Here is a 9,487-nt window from a genome sequence, read left to right on the forward strand (position 1 = left end):
AAAATAATATCCCTCGCTTGTCAAGAAAATATGTCCCGTAGTTGATAATCACCATCATTTGTTACATGCAAAATGCAAAACAAGAATTTTTTCTTCTTTCAAAATAAATCAAGCCACAAATGTATCATATTCTAACTGCTATTACCTGACTTTATTTAAAGACTTATAGCACAGTTAGTTAAAAATATTCACTCTTATTTACTAATTTTATTTCTTGCAAATGGAGGCCAAAACGAGTTAGGGGTGAGGATCGGAGATCAAGAAATACCAAAGAGCGACCGTTTTCGTTACCTAGGATCTATCTTGCAAAAGAACGGAGAATTAGATGGAGATCTCAACCATAGAATACAAGCTGGATGGATGAAGTGGAAGAGTGCATCCGGCGTGTTGTGTGACCGCCGTATGCCACTGAAGCTCAAGGGAAAATTTTATAGGACGGCAATAAGGCCGGCGATGCTGTATGGCACAGAATGTTGGGCGGTGAAGCATCAACACGTACACAAAATGGGTGTAGCGGAGATGAGGATGCTTCGTTGGATGTGTGGGCACACGAGAAAGGATAAGATTAGGAATGAGGATATCCGGGGTAAAGTAGGAGTAGCCGAAATTGAAGGAAAGATGAGAGAAAATCGGTTACGGTGGTTTGGACATGTGCAAAGAAGGCCTACTGACGCTCCGATTAGAAGATGCGACTATGGGACAGAGGTTCAGGGCCGAAGGGGCAGAGGAAGACCTAGGAAAACTTTGGAAGAGACCCTAAGAAAAGACATAGAGTACTTGGATCTAACGGAGGACATGACACAGGACAGAACACAATGGCGTTCTAAGATTCATATAGCCGTTCCCACTCAGTGACTTGGATTTTCCAAGTCTCCAACCGAGAAGTTTTCCTCACTCGGGAAATTAAGGGAACACTACCTCAACCTATATGCTCCACTCACAAAGCTTCAACATACAAGCTTCAACAAAAGAAAATTCAAATAACTTAGCGAAGAAGGCTTTAGTGTATTTAACACAATACGTTGAAATGAAGGAAAGCTTATTTATTGATATCCCCGATAAGTTACAAATATGTACATATACTTGAGTCAAAATAAACAAACAAGAGGGAGCCTTCACAAAGGTTGCTTAGGAGAAGTCTCAGCAGTCGGTAGAGCCCCAGAAAGAGAAGGCACCGGAGGGGGATCATTCGGAGCCTCAGTACTGGACAAACCCCTAGAAGGAGGAGGCATCAGAGATTGATCATTTGGAGCTTCATTACGCGGTACAGCCCCAGAAGACGAAGGCAATAAATGCCTTTGGAACAAACCCACAAATCTCTGATGATCAAGTAAAACCTGACCATCAGATTCCTTCATCTGGTCAAGCTTCCTCTTCATGTTTGTAGCATAGTCATGTGCGAGCCGGTGCAACTGTTTATTCTCATGCTTGAGCCCTCTAATCTCCTGTTTGAGACTCATCACTTCAGCCGCCAATGATTCAACTTGGCGGGTTCGAGCAAATAGGCGTTGGGCCATATTAGACACAGAACCTGCACACTGAACACTGAGAGCCAGAGAATCCTTAACAGACAACTCATCAGACCGTTTGGAAAGTAGTCTGTTATCTTTGGGAGTGAGAAGGTTCCTGGCCACTACCGCAGCGGTCATATCATTCTTCATCACGGAATCCCCAACGGTAAGAGGACCAGTAGGGGAGACGAAAGATGGGCGCCATATGTTGTCTGGAGAAGGCGGGGCTGCCTCTTCAACAAGGTTCAAGTCAAAACGACGGTCGGAGGGGCCAGACATTTTCAAAGGTGTTGAAGAGAGAAGAGGTCGGACAAATCAAGATCTTAGAAGTGCAAGAATGGAGCTTCTACTGGTGGATATTCAAGTGTGCTTTGGAACTTAATGTCAGCCCCTATAAAAATCTCCACTCGACGAAGCTTCAGAAATCGAAGAGGCGCCTGCTCAGAAATCGAAGAGGCGCCTGCTCAGAAATCGAAGAGGCGTTTGCTTTCTCAAAAGTTGGGCTGCTCAGAGACCACGAGGGTCGATCTCAGAAATCGAAGAGGTGTTTGCTTTCTCAAAAGCTGGGCTGCTCAAATACCACAAAGGCCGATCTCAGAAATCGAAGAGGCTTGCTTTCTCAAAAGCTGGGCTGCTCAGAGACCACGAGGGCCAATTTCAGAAATCGAAGAGGCACCTACTTTTCCAGCCTTGTCAGCACCTATCACACGCACACTCAGCTTTGCGGAAATTATGGGCATTCTGTCGAAGATTTCTGGCGAAGTAGAAAGCACATGAATCGTACTGTTCAATCACCCACTTCCCACACGCAACAGTAGCTCATGGGTACCACAGATAACTTTGCCAAAGTTCTCTGACAAAGTTGAGACACGTGAAGCTTGCAGCTCCCACTACATCGCTCTGACCAAGAAGGGTAAAAGAATAGCAAAGAAACAACACTAACAAAGTTTAGACACATAAATTTTGAAGGTCTAGCTACCATATTATTACCCACAAGGGTAAAGGAACAGTACCACTGCTGGATAATTGGAAAGTCCCGGTGTGTCAACCTCTGTGCTTCGTGGCAAGGTAGACTAGCAAACATGCCCAACCTTTACTCATATTCGAGAAAACACTCCTAACAAGATTGCTTGCTCCAAAATCGAAGAGGCACGGCCCTCCGAATCTCGAGAGCCAGACTCCCAACATGATTACTTTCTCAAAAATCGAAGAGAGGGTAAAGGAACAGTACCACTGCTGGATAATTGGAAAGTCCCTGTGTGTCAACCTTTGTGCTTCGTGGCAAGGTAGACTAGCAAACATGCCCAACCTTTACTCACATTCAAGAAAACACTCCCAACAAGATTGCTTGCTCCAAAATCGAAGAGGCACCGCCCTCCGAATCTCGAGAGCCAGACTCCCAACATGATTACTTTCTCAAAATCGAAGAGAGGGTAAAGGAACAGTACCACTGCTGGATAATTGGAAAGTCCCTGTGTGTCAACCTCTGTGCTTCGTGGCAAGGTAGACTAGCAAACATGCCCAACCTTTACTCACATTCGAGAAAACACTCCCAACAAGATTGCTTGCTCCAAAATCGAAGAGGCATCGCCCTCCGAATCTCGAGAGCCAGACTCCCAACATGATTACTTTCTCAAAAATCGAAGAGACACCGCTCTCCGAATCTCGAGAGCCAGACCCCCAGCAGGATTGCTTTCTCAAAAATCGAAGAGGCATCGTTCTCCGAATCTCGAGAGCCAGACCCCCGACAGGTCTGTAATCTTCACACGCAACATCAGCTTTCCAGATACCACAAACCACTTTTTCAAAGTGCTCTGACAGAGTTAAAACATGTGAAGCTGGCAGCTCCCACTACCGTGCTATAACCAAGCAGGGTAAAGGAATAGCATTATTACTTGATGTTAGGGAGACTCCTATATATGTCGACTTCCATCCCTAACGGACAGGCAGACCTGCAAAAATGCTCAACCCTTTCTCTTATCTGAGAGGGCACTCCCAACAAAGCCTTTCGAAATATTCAGCTTTCTTTCCCCCCGATAATACCTCTGTAAACAAGCTATACTAGAGCAAGAATATCTCATATCATCAGGGTTAAAAGCAAGAGTATCCCATATCATGCTTTTTCCCTGTCTTTTCCTTTGGCCTTGTTCTTACCTGCAAGACAAGGAGAAAGAGAGCAATCAGTCAACACTTGGAATCAAGCTTCCAGCCAGGAACTGACTGCCTGGAACCCCTTACCTGATTACTTACCTGGCATTGCTCTCGAGTACTCATCTTCAACATCTTATGCTTCCAGGGAAGATACCGCATCTGCCTGAGGAACAGATAGGGCAAGTGAGAAGGATACAAGGAAGCATGTGGAGACAAGCGTAACAGCACACGTGCCGATACATCCACTACTCTATCAAAAGCAAAAGTATCCCATATCAGCAGGGTCGAACGTACTCTAGATTTGATGGACTTGTTTTGACCCTCAAATTCTTCAGTCGGCCTTATACTCTGGAGGAAACCAGAAAACCCTCCAGCCCAATTCAAGAATAAGCCTGTGGAAAGTTACTTCTTCAAAAGCAAAAGTATCCCATATCATCTCTCCTCATTTTTCTTCTCTTTATCCTTCATGCTGCCTGCAAGATAGGGAGAATGTGAACAATCAGCCGGAGCTCTGATTGCTTACCTTGTCTGTCACCTCTTTCAGCAGATCCCCCAGCTCGGCGACTTGGGGGACTCCTACTACATGGTTTGTATCTCGCTTGACCAAGCATGAAACTACAAGTAAGCTTCAAGTGAAATTGATACATTACCTTGTGCATCTCCACCAGTTACAGATACCACCCCTGGATGGAGGAAGAGTACTTCCAGAGAAGATGCCACATCTACCTATGAGACAGATAAGGCAAGTCAAGACGATACCACACTCCGGTACTTAGAAGTTTCGTGGCTACGAGATCATTCTCCCACAATATTTCCTAATGTCATTTGTACTAAATCATTTACTTGTACTCACTAAAGGAGAGCTTGAACCTATGTACTTGTGTAAACCCTTCACAATTAATGAGAACTCCTCTATTCCGTGGACGTAGCCAATCTGGGTGAACCACGTACATCTTGTGTTTGCTTTCCTATCTCTATCCATTTATATACTTATCCACACTAATGACCGGAGCAATCTAGCGAAGATCACAAAACGTGACCGTTTTCGCTACCTAGGATCTATCTTGCAAGAGAACGGAGAATTAGATGGAGATCTCAACCATAGAATACAAGCTGGATGGATGAAGTGTAAGAGTGCATCCGGCGTGTTGTGTGACCGTCGTAGGCCACTGAAGCTCAAGGGAAAATTTTATAGGATGGCAATAAGGCCAGCGATGTTGTATGGCACAGAATGTTGGGCGGTGAAGCATCAACGTACACAAAATGGGTGTAGCGGAGATGAGGATGCTTCGTGGGATGTATGGGCACACGAGAAAGGATAAGATTGGGAATTAGGATATCCGAGGTAAAGTAGGAGTAGCCAAAATTGAAGGAAATATGAGAGAAAATCGGTTCCGGTGGTTTGGACATGTGCAAAGAAGGCCTACTGACTCTCCGGTTCGAAAATGTGACTACGGGACAGAGGTTCGGGGCCGAAGGAGTAGAGGAAGACCTAGGAAAACTTTGGAAGAGACCCTAAGAAAAGACTTGAGTACTTGGATCTAACGGAGGACATGACACAAATGAGCGCAATGGCGGTCTAGGATTCATATAGCCGACCCCACTTAGTGGGAAAAGGCTTTGTTGTTGTTGTTGTATCTCCTAAAGCTTGCATATAACATAACAAAAATAAACTATTGCCTCGCCCTGTTTCACTACTTTGGGCTGTAATAGCTTTAAAGCTTGCTCTTTTTCGTTACAATGGATTCATGGAACCTAGAGGGACTCTCGTGGAGCTTTCGTTTCTTTTGTTAATAGAACTAAAGAGCTTTCACCGGGTGCTTAATATTCACGTGCACCACTATTGTGAGATCTATGTGCAATTGACAGTTTCTTCTTCTTTGTATGGACAACGCATAACAAAGTGTAAAGTGATAATATCCTCTCTTTTTCTTTTGCTCCAATCATCCCCCAAATAGTTGATGCTCCTTTTTCATCTCTTAATTGATTAACGTTAAGTACATATTTTAAGTTGTTAGTGAATTCGATCCATCATTTCCATGTGTTTGATAAGGTCAAATCGGAGATATTTGGAAGATAGCTCATGTGATAAAAATTTCGGATTCAAAACTTTGTGGTATAGTCTGTTAGCAAATTTAGTCCAAAAGTATTTGTTCAGTTAAATGTCTGTTAAATACATGGGTAAAATTGTATTTTCATAACCTTCTTCCTCATGCTTTCTCTGTACTGTGTATTTTCACAAAGCCATGCCTGTGAAGTATGGATAAGAAGAAGGTCTGTAATTTCTTTTCAACTTCATCACTGATCTCGATGCCATCCCACTCAGAGCCCTAAATACACTTTCCACAAATCCATCTGCCACAGCTCGGCAGTGATATCTAGGACCAATACCGGTGGTGTTTGTAATCATGGTCTAAAATATCCATAATATCCCGATATTTTCATCGAAATTTCCGTGTTTTTAGACTACCGATATTTCCGATATCATCGACATTTTAGACCTTGCTAAGTCACTCATGTATCTTACCATGCAATGTATAAAGTGTAAAATATTGTACTAATTCATTATATATAAATGATTATGGTGTGTTTAAACTTCTTTTATTAATTACTACATATTTTCTACACTCACAATGTTTGTCAGCTCACTATATAATCAACTTAAATTAGTTATATCTATCATGCAATGCATTTCCTTCCAATTTTTTGTGATAAACTAATAGATAATTGACTAAATAAACATCCGGCAAAGTTTCAATAAAAATTTCTAAGTTTTTCTTACAATTTCCCTAGTTTTTATTCAATTTTTATCGATATCAATAATATCCTGATATTTCCATCAAAATTTCCGTGTTTTTGGACTACCGATATATCCGATATCATCGATATTTAATACCGTGTTTGTAATGCAATCGCAACACATCTTGCAACCGTTACTGGGCATATCAAACTTTCACAGACAAAACCCGCGAATCCCTTGATCCTTCAGAAATCCAGGACCTAATTTGTCCATTTGATCTGGTAGTGAACGATCAGGTATTCCCATAGAATGGCAACAACCCAACAAAGATTAAGGAAGCAGCATCTATTCCTCCTCCTCAAAGCTAGATTGTTTTTCTTCTTTTGAATTTCAGTATAATCAACAAATAAAACTAAAACCCTCCACAATAAAAATGATGGATGAATTGGAATAAAAATGTATATAATTGCTACTAAAATATTGCCCATGCATTTAGCAGGCATTCAACGGAAAAATCACTTTTAGACTAAATTTGCTAATGGATTACACCAAAGAAGTTTAAATCCAATTTTTTTTACCCCGGAGGCTACCTTCCGAATAGTTTATAACCACATAGACCATTTATCCGATTTGGTCATATGATTATGATGCATAATTATTGAACAAAAAAAATATAATGATGCCTAACTAATATTCACTCCATACATGTCATATGTTACCTTATTAAGAGTATCTTCAATAAGCTCCCTAAATGAGCTTCTAACTTAAATTTAGGGATGATTTAATAAAAATCAACTCTAATCATACTTCATATCCAACTCATAAGATAAGGAGTCATCTAGGAGCTCTTAGTAGTAGGAAGGGAGAAAGAAGCTCTTAGTGGCTCTTTATAATTAATGCTAATAGTTTTAATGTTATTTTAAATTAGGAAGGGAGAAAGGAGTTCTCAATGGCTCTATATACTTAATGGCTAATTGTTTTAATATTATTTTAAATAAATAATTCATACTTATTAGATAATTATTGACCCAGTATGATTCTTGAAAGTAGGGAATATGGTTAGAGTACAACTTTTTTAGAGAGCTATTAAAATAATGTTTTGATAGTTTTAGTTAAAACTTTGCTACAAAATAAAGAGCATGATTGGAGATGCGCTAACACATTGTCATACGATACTAAGTATATTTTATGGAGGATGATTCTCTACCCTCCTATTACCATCCCCTTCCCTCCCCTCCTCTCACACATTGTTTTTGTCTTATTATCTCTATAAAAAAAATCAATATAAGATGTTGACGTGACTTAACCATGACCGTTCAACTAAGAGGGCATGGAAGGGTAGAGAGAATAGGAGGATAGAGAATCCTCCTCCATATTTTATTACTTGAAAAATATTAGATTCACTCTATAGGGTGAACTACCTGGCCGCAGTTTTGATGTCCCCAACTTGGTATCTTAATCATGTCTTCTTTCAGTTTGATAGACACGTGTCCTCCTACTTAACGGAGTTTTTAATCGTATTAAGTCTTATTTTTTTTGTGTTGTAAAATAATCAAAGAAACGACATAGCCAAAAAGACCCTGTAACATAGCCGCAACCACCACCCATCATCACCACCAAGGGCTGGGCATGGGCCGAGCCCAATTTTGAAGGGATCGAACCGAACCCAGGTTTAAAAGAAACGGGTCAGGTCCAACAAATTCTAATATAGGAACCAGACCTAACAAGGCCAGTTTCAAACGGGCCGGTTCAGGCTGGGACCACGGGTCCTTTTTCTTTTTCTCTTCTCTTCTTCTTTAGCTTTCTCGAATCATGATCGTTCCAGTAGATGTTAGAAAGAAGAGAGTAGTCATGTAGGGTTGTGATAGATTAACAAATCCAAATTATAACAATCGAATTGAACAACAAATTTGAAAATTACAGGAGCTATTTTTTAAAACTAAGTTTGCATTGCACATCAATTCTTACATATATATATATATATATATATATATATATATATATATGTACAACAATTCTTACATATATATGTATATATATATATATATATGCACACACACATACATATACGTATACTCACGCACACAATCCATTCAAATTCAATTTAATTCAAAAGAAGTTTCAAACTCAGTCGATTCAAATTCAATTCAATAAAAGATTTGAAATTGGAACATAATAGAGGTCAAGGTTCAAGAACCCAAAAAATCCCTAAATCTAGAAAACCCTAATTTAATTTTCAATCCTAAATCCTTAAAACATAATATCTTAAAATTGAAGAGGACAATGAGCAGAGTCGTGCGCTGCAAGTATGGGTCTGAGTCAGATGAAGAAGATGATTGGGAGTGTTCTTGACCACCTCACGCTCTGCCACCTTTGACGCAAGATTAGGGTATCGCTTGAAATCAACGAGACCTAGTTTCGGCATTGGACTCGGCCTCGCTCATGCTCCGCCACGATTGGGTCGATAAGGAGGCTTCATAGGTGACGTACTTCAACACCGACAGTGTGAGGTTCATTAGTGGTGTTGAATTTGAGGTGTACAAGAACAATGACATGGTTCTGTCTTCTGTGTGGGTCTCTGGAGCGGATGGAGGATGTTTGGCTCAATGGAAATGTGGGGGGATTAGAGAACGATTCGAAAACGGGGTGGAGTTACGAAGAGAGATTGAGCTCTGAGATTGCGGGGCCTGTGTATTTAGAAAACTGGATCTGCCCCACCCCTATGTTTACTTGGACCTGCCTCGCCCCACCCTATTTTGTATGTAAAATAATATGGACCCGCGACCTACTCGCCCCGAATCGCCAATACCCGCCCCTACCCATGGGCCAAGGGCCCGTTTGCCCACCCCTATCACCACCTATAAACCTCATTCTCCCTCTCTATTTGTCTCTTCAACCTTGTCAACGGAAATAAAACAATTTTGGCTAAATAGGATTCCAACTCTCGACTATATATGAATCATAGACTCGTGTCCAATTTGATTTGATTGATTGACCGATAATTACTAAAGCAACTGATTTGGACGACAAGGTGGGGTTCTTGTTGCAGCAATCGGCTAGATATGTGGGTAGCTTATTCATTGGC

The 9,487-nt window shown here is 41.1% G+C and overlaps 1 long non-coding RNA gene across 1 annotated transcript; it reads left to right on the forward strand.

Annotated features, from left to right (window-relative positions):
• The first annotated feature begins 218 nt into the window (after window positions 1-218).
• LOC126606861 (uncharacterized) lies at window positions 219-3,525 on the forward strand. The gene is made up of 2 exons (XR_007617396.1): window positions 219-1,992; window positions 2,121-3,525. It is a non-coding gene; the product is annotated as an uncharacterized LOC126606861 (long non-coding RNA).
• Window positions 3,526-9,487: the final 5,962 nt, after the last annotated feature.

Source organism: Malus sylvestris, chromosome 16, assembly GCF_916048215.2.
Source record: "Malus sylvestris chromosome 16, drMalSylv7.2, whole genome shotgun sequence".
Taxonomy (NCBI): Eukaryota; Viridiplantae; Streptophyta; class Magnoliopsida; order Rosales; family Rosaceae; genus Malus; species Malus sylvestris.